Source organism: Triticum aestivum, chromosome 3A (assembly GCF_018294505.1).
Source record: "Triticum aestivum cultivar Chinese Spring chromosome 3A, IWGSC CS RefSeq v2.1, whole genome shotgun sequence".
In the NCBI taxonomy this organism is placed as follows: domain Eukaryota; kingdom Viridiplantae; phylum Streptophyta; class Magnoliopsida; order Poales; family Poaceae; genus Triticum; species Triticum aestivum.
In genome coordinates this window covers 238,051,488-238,063,187 of record NC_057800.1, presented here as the reverse complement: position 1 = coordinate 238,063,187, position 11,700 = coordinate 238,051,488, and positions in this window count along the sequence as shown.

The window sequence follows — 11,700 nt, the reverse complement described above, 5'->3', positions numbered from 1 at the left end:
CTCGCCGTGCTCCGGCCGCCGCCTTTGAGCTCGCCGCCGTCGATATAGGTCGCCCCCGGCCTAACTGACCGCACCACTCGACGCGCGGGATCTTCAGCGTCACGTAGCTGCCCTCCGCCGGCCATTTGGTCGCCGGAGGAGGAATTCCGACCCCCTCCGCCGTCTCGGGCTTCACCGGCGACGAGCCGTGGACCAAGTCCGGCGAGTTTTGACCCCAGTTGGACGCCCTGACTCAATGACAGGTGGGCCCAGCCCTGTTAGCTAATTAGGATTAGCACTAATCGAGTTAGTTAAACTAATTACCCCCCCTGCTGACACTGACATGTGGGCCAGGCTCTAATTAAACTTAGGTTAGTTAACTGTGTCACTGACGTGTGGTCCCCACACGTCAGGTTTGACCTGGGGCGCCCAGTTGACCCTGCTGACGTCACCGTGACGTGGTGCTGACGCCATAATTCATTTCTGGATTTATATTATTCAGGAAATTCCAGAAAATTGTAAAAACTTCTAAAAATCATAGAAATTCAACCGTAACTCCAAATGAGATAAATTATATATGAAAAATGATCAGAAAAATCCAATCTATCCATCTGTACTATTTTCATGCATGTTAGAACAACTTATAGCTGCTGTTTAGCACAAATCAATTAAAGGGCATTTAAATAATCATATATGGAGTTGGAATTTGAATCATGTATTCAAACCAACTTCATTTAAATCATAGCCAGGTGCATTAGCTCAACACACATTCATATTGCCATGTCATAGCATGCATCATATTGTGCATTGCATTGATCGTGTTCCTTCTGTGTTGCCGGTATTGTCCCCTCTCGATAGACGTGATACCGATGATGTGATCGTTGACACTGATGAAGACTCAATGCTATCTTCAGAAGTGCCAGGCAAGCAAAACCCCCTTGTTCATTCCGATAAAATCCCACTCTCTCGCTCCTGCTCTTTTTTACTGCATTAGGACAACAACGATTCATCTGTTACCTGCTGCGGTAGCTGAACCCCTTTATCCTTTGCATGACCTGTCATTGCCACAGTAAATAGATGAAACCCACTAGCATGAGTAGGAGTTGTTTGAGCCCTGTTGTGCCTACTCATTCATGCCTGTTTGTCACGCCTGCTACTGCTTAGAGTTGAGTCAGGTCTGATTCATCCGGGATGAATCAGAGGTGTGTGAACATGTCCTACTGTGTGTGAGCTAAGTGTGTGAACACGATTTGGTAAAGGTAGCGGTGAGAGGCCATGTAGGAGTACATGGTGGGTTGTCTCATTGCAGCCGTCCTCAGGAACTGAGTTCTGTGTTTGTGATCCATGATTCAGCTACTACCATGCATTGGGCCCGAAACCAATGGACCCTCTCGGCTTCTTAATCACCCTTGTCCTCTGTCCAGGAGTTGCAAGTAGTTTCTGGTGTTTGTAGTATGCTGGAGGCCGTGCGCAGCGCTGACCGTAGGGGTGGGCTGTGATGCGGTAGGCACGTGGCCGGGTAAACCGGGCGCCCGTTTGGTGTCACGGAACCCTGTTCACATCGTTTGGGGCTGTGAGCGAAACTCCGGCCGGATCTCCTCATGGATGGAACCCGAATAGGCGATAAACCTGGACTAGAGACTCGAGTGTTTAGGCAGGCCGTGGCCGACACCCACGTTGGGCTTCCGCTTGAAGGTTGCCGAGTACATGTCGTGTAAACGGCGGTAAGTGGTGAGAGCGTGTGTGAAGAAGTACACCCCTGCAGGGTTAACATCATCTATTCGAATAGCCGTGTCCGCGGAAAAGGACTTCTGGGTTGCTTATATCAGTTCATAGACAAGTGAAAGTGGATACTCTAAAATACGCAAGATAAGCGTGAGTGCTATGGACGGCGTTCTCGCAGGGAGACGGGAGCGGATCCATAGTGGTGTATTGATATGGTGAATATGTGGACTCGTGTGCGCCACCTGAAGAGTTACTTGCAATCATAGTTTAGGTTAGCCACTGAGTCAAAGCTGGCTTGCTGCAGTTAAACTCCACCATCCCCTTTGTTGATAATGATGCATATGTAGTTAGCTCTGATGTAAGTCTTGCTGGGTACATTTGTACTCACGTTTGCCTATTTTATGTTTTTGCAGAGAGACTTCGGTCTCGCTAGTAGTTCCACGTGGACTTCGACGTTTAGCTTGTTACCTCAGCTACGATCTTGTGCCCTCGGCAGGATCTGATAGACAGTCAGGCTTCTCAGCCTTTTTCATTTATAGATGTCTGTACTCAGACATGATAGCTTCCGCTTGTGCTTTGATTTGTATGCTCTGAGTGTTGGGTCATGAGACCCATGTTTGTAATATCTCGCTCCTCGGAGCCTAATGAATAAATTACTTGAGTCGTAGAGTCATGTTGTGATGCCATGTTGTATTTGCACATATCGAGCATATTGTGTGTATGTTATTGAAATGCTTGGTATGTGTGGGATCTGACCATCTAGTTGTTTATCTTTAGTAGCCTCTCTTACCGGGAAATGTCTCCTAGTGTTTCCACTGAGCCATGGTAGCTTGCTACTGCTCCGGAACACTTAGGCTGGCCGGCATGTGTCCTTCTTCGTTCCTGTGTCTGTCCCTTCGGGGAAATGTCACGCGATGAATACCGGAGTCCTGTTAGCCCGCTACAGCCCGGTTCACCGGAGTCCTGCTAGCCCAGTGCTACAGCCTGGATTCACTCGCTGATGACCGACACGTTCGATGCTGGGTCATGGATGCCTGTCCCTGTAAGTTTGTGCCACTTTGGGTTTACGACTAGCCATGTCAGCCCGGGCTCCTTATCATATGGATGCTAGCGACACTGTCATATACGTGTGCCAAAAGGCGCAAACGGTCCCGGGCAAAGGTAAGGCGACACCCGTGGGAATACCGTGCGTGAGGCCACAAAGTGATATGAGGTGTTACATGCTAGATCGATGTGGCATTGAGTCGGGGTCCTGACAGCGTTGGTATCAGAGCTTGACTGCCTGTAGGATTACCAAGCCAAACTGGTCGAAGTTGAGTCTAGAAATGCTTTAGTTATATAAGGGAATTGATTGTGGGATGGAACGTAAGGCTCTTTTTACTCCTTATACCTTATGCCCTTCTGATCTGAGTCATCTTATCTTTCCTACGGGGTTAAGGAACTAGGTCTTCTCATCTTTCTATCAGGATCACGTGTTACTAATCCATAGACTTATAGATTGTTGGATTTAAGTCTCAGCTCAGTTCCTACTATTTCTGTATGTTAACTGTTGATCTCCAAACCTTGATATTGTGCTTCTGAGTGGTTATGCCACCATTTTTGTGAATGTCTCAAATCTTTTCTGAGCATTTACAGCCGTTATGCTGTCCGAGTCATCCCAGGTTTCTAAATAGTCTGATGCATTTGCAAAATCCTTTCCCTCTGGTTTCGATGCTCCTTTATGCCAGCTCAATCACACTAATTGTTGAGTTGAGGTATTCTATTGCCTCGACCTTTATGTTGAAATAATTATTATGACCCTAGGTGTCTCAGGGGATCATCTAGTGGTCTAGCCATGACTTGTGTCCTAGTGTGATGATTCTGGCCATCATTCTCGTAAGCATCCCGTGATGCCACTTAGTAGTAGGTATTCTATTCCTGGGTTTTGAACCCGAGATTCACCCTACTTGCTTCATGTTGATAGTTTTGCTCGTTCCTTTAGGTTATTAGTAACCTTTGCATTAGTCCTCGATGTTCGTGGTATTCCTTTCTTCCAAATACTATGAACCGCTTATGGCAGATGTTCCTCGCTGATCGAAAGATCACAATCAGAGTGCTCTCGATGGGTTCTCGATTCTACATTGTGACTCTGCCAGTTCTACCTTTCTGCATGGGTTATCCGGAAGAAATATGTGGAATTCGTTCGACATGTTAAACCATGCATCCACAACTCAGAAAATCGTATGTTCCTTTGAGTTGTCCCTCTTTAGTTGTCTTCTGACCCTCGTCTATCAATTGATAGTCAAGAGTATGCGTGCATTCGTTCGTCGATGCCTATTACCCTTGTGGTCCGCCAAGCCATTCTATTTCAGAATGAATAGGAGAAACAAACTCCAGTACCTCATCCATATTTAGGATTGGGTCAAAGTAGTTGTGTTCCGCAGATCAAGTTACAATCCAGCTTCTGGTCTGCTCTACCCTGAAGTATTACCTTCTTTATGACAGGAATTTCATGAGAATTGCACCACCTTTTGTGAATTCTTGACATAGTGATACTTCTCGCCATCCTTTTTCATTCCTCGGTTCCGTGTTGTTGCAGCCGGAGTGCCGACAAGTGAATCATGATGTGTGAACTCAATACTCCTAGCAACCCCATTGCTTGGTAGTTAATGGACAATAATTTCATTCTTAGCGTGTTGGTTTTGAATCATCATTCTAAGGTTGATCATGCTACCTAGTCCTTGTTCTCGGTGCACTCCTCGATCGATGAGTTAGGATTATTTCAAATCTTCGCTCTATTGATCATATCGTCTTGCCTCAAAAAGCAAGATTGTTCTCGAGCTTAGTAACATATCGGTGGTTCGTGATTTTCCGAATATCTTCTCGGAAGTATTACCAGGTTGTCCCCTGACTGTTATGTTGAGCTCGTGATCAAGTTGGTTTCTTGTGAACCACTTTCTCTCCAAGAATCGGTGTTAGATATCCCTGAACTAGTTGGTTAAGCTAGACAACAACTTGGAGAGTTGGAAGATAAAAGCTTGCCTGACTTAGTTCGTCCCAAAGGGATATTCTTGTGTAGTGTGTGTTGAAGAAAGATGATATCTTCATCGATTGGTCCCTGTGATCAGTTGCTGGACCTATTGTCTTATCAATCCTTTGATTTGAGTGTGGGCTATCGTCAAATCAAGTCAGAACCAACGATGCTCGTAATGTTGTCTTCCTCGTGGTTGATCCCTCGAGCATACACCATTATATCTTTTGGGTCTGACCAATGCTATCACCGTGTTCACACGATGGTGGAAGTCCAGTGATATGGAAATTCCGATGAGTTGTTGTTGAGTCCATTGACAACATCCTTATCTCCTCCATGATGTTGTTGAACATTAAGTTAGTGTTGGAAACTTTTGAAAGCATTTTCTTCATGCTAGCTCATGAAGTACTTGTTTGATGAAAGGAGTGACTTCCTTTGATTCACGTGCATTTTGATGTAAGCTGCCGTCGTGAATCCGAGAAAGTTTGTTTTTGCTCCTTTGGAATCATCCCAAGTCGGTCATGCACGTGCGAAGAATTCTATGGTCTGTTAGACTGATCATCTTCATTCCATATGTATATCCTAGCACACCAAGCCACTGACTGATTTGTTCAAGGAGAAGGAGTATCTTCATAAGAGCTAATCCGGACTTATGAAAGAACTTCGATATCCTCGCTGATGGTTCCCAACCAGAACTCGGTAGTGTTTTATTGTAAGACTACCATATGATCATGTTTGTCTGAGGCAGCGTGTTCACACATGTGTAGCAGAACCAGCTCATGTTTTGGAGCTTGCTATCGTAGTTCATTTCCCAAGAATCTCGCAACGTCATCTCGTCGATTTGTGTTGCAAACTTTCATTTTCTTCCTAGACTCGATGAGTCTGGAATATCCTGACACCAACCAGATCTGAATCTCAGGCAGATATGATGGTTGGAACATTTCCCAAGAACTATAATATTGGTCCCTCGATAACCGGTAAAGTGGATGTCGTGGCCAACACACCCAGCCGGAAGACCTATCATTGTAGTATCTTGTTTGAGGAAGTTGGCCACCTCCCCATAAGGATTTCGTAGGATTTACCTCCGTAACTGTTCCTTATGGATTCTATTGCTCCCGAAGTCCGACCTTTACTTGATGTTCTAGTTATCAAACCATATCTATGAATGGGTTACACTAGCACGTCAAGGAGAACATTAGAAGCGGAGTGCTAAATGTCTCTCGGTCGATCATCCAGATTTTGTTTCCTTGGCCTCGCTAGGGTGAAATCTGAGTTGATGTTATCTTCCTATGCATCTGCCTCGTCCATCGTTGTTCATCATGGTGGTATGTTGTGTTGCCAGGATCCTTGACACGGATGTTGGTAAAACCTTGATGAATATGGAAATGCTCAAGTTCTTGAGAGCACGCACAAGCGCTAGGTGTTATCATCGGCACTAACTGGGTTTGCTCTCAGTTTCCTCGGCAATGCTATGATCCTTTCAAACAGTGAATTCACTCTCTATGGTTGGGTCCTTCCCCAGTTACCAGAATCATTCCCAGCATTTGCATTTTGTTCCCAGCTTGCACCGCCAATGTGCCATTCTACCATGGGTCTCATCCATTTCCGGTGGTAAGCAAATTCATCCATTACGTTGTCTTCAACAAGGTAATCCACATCATCCAAGTCCGAGTATGCCATTCTACCGACCCCCTCCAAACGATCGCTCGAGAATTGCCTTAGGCTGGTTTAAAGAGCTTCAATGATCTCTGAATCAAAGGTAATTCTTTTTGCCACTTAAGGGGATATTTCTACGAGTCACCTTCCCTAAGGTGCATCGTTATGGTATCATGGAAACTCAACTCCTCGCTGCGCTGACAACCGATTACCACCTTCTTAAGCGTGAAATTGTTGTCTACCTAGTGAACCTTCGTCATCTGCTTCACTCCATTCCTATGGATGTGTGCTTCGTCTCTCAGCTCGAGAGATGTTGCTATGTCTCATTCCGAGAGTTAATCCTGAGTTGTTCGACCTTCGAGAAGAACAATTTTTTTAGGGTCTTTCCTTTCCCCTCGTTGTCATGTTAGTTGGAGTTCTCAGAACAAGACGACAAGACAAAGATGGTGATCGAATCAACGTTCATTTGAAGTGCAACCTGGATCGTGAAGATTATACTAGTTTGCGTTTCCCCTTCATCTTACCCTACGCTTGAATCTCGAGACGAGATTCTTGTTTAGTGGGGGTGAGTTGTCACATCCCTAGCTTCTGGTAATGCACTAGGCTAGACCTCATGTGAGCATCATGTTTTATTTCAAATGAAATTTGAATTGAGGAATTTTCAAAGCCTCAGAAACCTTCTAAAAATGATCAACATTAAAATCTCCTCAAAGAAGTCCAAGAAAATGCTCCTTTTAGTCTCTGAAAATATTGCAAAGAGGTAAAACTCAAAACAATATTTTTGGTATCTCAGAGTTAATTATTTTGGGCCTTTGAATTAAATAAATAGCTATTTGCATTGGATATATATTTGATATATAAATAATATATGTCCAATAATTACTGGAACATTTTATGTGGTTTGGTATATTTTAGTTCTAGCCACATAATTATTTTCAGGATTTTATAAAATGGTTTAGTATTTATTCCTAAACCAAAACAAAACAGAACAAAATAGAAAACAATAAATAAAAGACAGAGGAGAGAAATCTCACCTGGAGCTTACCTGGCAGCCACCCACAGCCCAACACTGTGCAGCCCACCTGCGCGGCCCAGCCCACCTGGCCCCCCCTTCTCCTGTCTTCTTCCCGTGCCAGCGCACGAAGCAGCTCGGTGGCGAGCACCGCCGTCGCGCTTGGCCACCTCCTGCCTGGTTGCCTCCCTCCTCGATGCGCCTGGAGACGCCACGACACCCCTGGCCTCTCTCTCACTCTCCCTGGAACCCCTCTCGCTCTCCCTCCGTCCCTATTCCCCCTCTGCTCTCTCTCCCTCCCGCGACCGAACGGAGCCGCCGCCACCGACGAGCTCCCTCGCGGACACCGGCCACCCCACGCAAACCCGACGCGCCCAGAAGCTCCGCCATGTTGTCTTCTTCATCTTCGATGAGCCACGCAAGCCGGGAGGGCCCGGAACATCGCCATCGCCGTCGTCTTCCACCTCGGGCTCCGACCACCGCCGCCGTTGATTCGCCGTCTCCACCGCCTCCCCGAGCACGCCGACCTTCTCTTCGAACTCACCGTGAGCCCCTGTCCATTTCCCCTCTCTCTCCGTGCCCGTCCGCGCCCTCTAACCACCCTGGCTGTCGGAGCCGACCGTTCCTCGCCGCCGGCGATGACGCAGACGGTGCTAGAGCCACCGTAGCTAACTCCCGAGCACGGCAACGTGCTCAGCACCCTTCCAGGAGCCGAGCGCGCCCACCCGTGCGACCTGCCGTGCCCCCTAGCGCCAACCCCGACCTCGCCGTGCTCCGGCCGCCGCCTTTGAGCTCGCCGCCGTCGATATAGGTCGCCCCCGGCCTAACTGACCGCACCACTCGACGCGCGGGATCTTCAGCGTCACGTAGCTGCCCTCCGCCGGCCATTTGGTCGCCGGAGGAGGAATTCCGACCCCCTCCGCCGTCTCGGGCTTCACCGGCGACGAGCCGTGGACCAAGTCCGGCGAGTTTTGACCCCAGTTGGACGCCCTGACTCAATGACAGGTGGGCCCAGCCCTGTTAGCTAATTAGGATTAGCACTAATCGAGTTAGTTAAACTAATTACCCCCCCCTGCTGACACTGACATGTGGGCCAGGCTCTAATTAAACTTAGGTTAGTTAACTGTGTCACTGACGTGTGGTCCCCACACGTCAGGTTTGACCTGGGGCGCCCAGTTGACCCTGCTGACGTCACCGTGACGTGGTGCTGACGCCATAATTCATTTCTGGATTTATATTATTCAGGAAATTCCAGAAAATTGTAAAAACTTCTAAAAATCATAGAAATTCAACCGTAACTCCAAATGAGATAAATTATATATGAAAAATGATCAGAAAAATCCAATCTATCCATCTGTACTATTTTCATGCATGTTAGAACAACTTATAGCTGCTGTTTAGCACAAATCAATTAAAGGGCATTTAAATAATCATATATGGAGTTGGAATTTGAATCATGTATTCAAACCAACTTCATTTAAATCATAGCCAGGTGCATTAGCTCAACACACATTCATATTGCCATGTCATAGCATGCATCATATTGCGCATTGCATTGATCGTGTTCCTTCTGTGTTGCCGGTATTGTCCCCTCTCGATAGACGTGATACCGATGATGTGATCGTTGACACTGATGAAGACTCAATGCTATCTTCAGAAGTGCCAGGCAAGCAAAACCCCCTTGTTCATTCCGATAAAATCCCACTCTCTCGCTCCTGCTCTTTTTTACTGCATTAGGACAACAACGATTCATCTGTTACCTGCTGCGGTAGCTGAACCCCTTTATCCTTTGCATGACCTGTCATTGCCACAGTAAATAGATGAAACCCACTAGCATGAGTAGGAGTTGTTTGAGCCCTGTTGTGCCTACTCATTCATGCCTGTTTGTCACGCCTGCTACTGCTTAGAGTTGAGTCAGGTCTGATTCATCCGGGATGAATCAGAGGTGTGTGAACATGTCCTACTGTGTGTGAGCTAAGTGTGTGAACACGATTTGGTAAAGGTAGCGGTGAGAGGCCATGTAGGAGTACATGGTGGGTTGTCTCATTGCAGCCGTCCTCAGGAACTGAGTTCTGTGTTTGTGATCCATGATTCAGCTACTACCATGCATTGGGCCCGAAACCAATGGACCCTCTCGGCTTCTTAATCACCCTTGTCCTCTGTCCAGGAGTTGCAAGTAGTTTCTGGTGTTTGTAGTATGCTGGAGGCCGTGCGCAGCGCTGACCGTAGGGGTGGGCTGTGATGCGGTAGGCACGTGGCCGGGTAAACCGGGCGCCCGTTTGGTGTCACGGAACCCTGTTCACATCGTTTGGGGCTGTGAGCGAAACTCCGGCCGGATCTCCTCATGGATGGAACCCGAATAGGCGATAAACCTGGACTAGAGACTCGAGTGTTTAGGCAGGCCGTGGCCGACACCCACGTTGGGCTTCCGCTTGAAGGTTGCCGAGTACATGTCGTGTAAACGGCGGTAAGTGGTGAGAGCGTGTGTGAAGAAGTACACCCCTGCAGGGTTAACATCATCTATTCGAATAGCCGTGTCCGCGGAAAAGGACTTCTGGGTTGCTTATATCAGTTCATAGACAAGTGAAAGTGGATACTCTAAAATACGCAAGATAAGCGTGAGTGCTATGGACGGCGTTCTCGCAGGGAGACGGGAGCGGATCCATAGTGGTGTATTGATATGGTGAATATGTGGACTCGTGTGCGCCACCTGAAGAGTTACTTGCAATCATAGTTTAGGTTAGCCACTGAGTCAAAGCTGGCTTGCTGCAGTTAAACTCCACCATCCCCTTTGTTGATAATGATGCATATGTAGTTAGCTCTGATGTAAGTCTTGCTGGGTACATTTGTACTCACGTTTGCCTATTTTATGTTTTTGCAGAGAGACTTCGGTCTCGCTAGTAGTTCCACGTGGACTTCGACGTTTAGCTTGTTACCTCAGCTACGATCTTGTGCCCTCGGCAGGATCTGATAGACAGTCAGGCTTCTCAGCCTTTTTCATTTATAGATGTCTGTACTCAGACATGATAGCTTCCGCTTGTGCTTTGATTTGTATGCTCTGAGTGTTGGGTCATGAGACCCATGTTTGTAATATCTCGCTCCTCGGAGCCTAATGAATAAATTACTTGAGTCGTAGAGTCATGTTGTGATGCCATGTTGTATTTGCACATATCGAGCATATTGTGTGTATGTTATTGAAATGCTTGGTATGTGTGGGATCTGACCATCTAGTTGTTTATCTTTAGTAGCCTCTCTTACCGGGAAATGTCTCCTAGTGTTTCCACTGAGCCATGGTAGCTTGCTACTGCTCCGGAACACTTAGGCTGGCCGGCATGTGTCCTTCTTCGTTCCTGTGTCTGTCCCTTCGGGGAAATGTCACGCGATGAATACCGGAGTCCTGTTAGCCCGCTACAGCCCGGTTCACCGGAGTCCTGCTAGCCCAGTGCTACAGCCTGGATTCACTCGCTGATGACCGACACGTTCGATGCTGGGTCATGGATGCCTGTCCCTGTAAGTTTGTGCCACTTTGGGTTTACGACTAGCCATGTCAGCCCGGGCTCCTTATCATATGGATGCTAGCGACACTGTCATATACGTGTGCCAAAAGGCGCAAACGGTCCCGGGCAAAGGTAAGGCGACACCCGTGGGAATACCGTGCGTGAGGCCACAAAGTGATATGAGGTGTTACATGCTAGATCGATGTGGCATTGAGTCGGGGTCGTGAAAACGATATAAAGATCATTGGAATCGGAGTTACGGTTTGGAAATGGCAAGCGTCCTAAGAATGACACCGGTCTGTGATTTACAGCAAGTAGGTATCTAAATGCAATGCAATGAACATGCTACAGCCACCAAACATGACAACAAAATACATGGCAGGGATGCACACAAGATGCTTAACAAAAGACTAGCACTGAGCCACTGCCAATTCATCCATTATGAGGTTCAAACAAGCATGGCAAAAACGCAAATGCAAAACAGATTCCAGACTTATGAATTTAACACTTGTCTGAAATTTCAGATCACGAAGCCCTCTTCGGAGCAGCAAAAGAACATGATACAAGACCTGATTAAGACAAGTAAGAACATGGCATGGACCTACTCAACAAGCTTAACAAAAGACCCAAAGTGACCTGGGGCCAAAAGGGTTCACAAAATATATTAACGGGCACACGAACATAGCCAAAACATAATCAGTTTTCAGACTTAGTGAAAACTGAGACATGCTGAAATATAACTCACGAAGGCATGTAAAGCTCGATGCACTCACCACGGTGCAAGTCATGGCAAGGCAGGCATACATCCATTAATAAGGCAC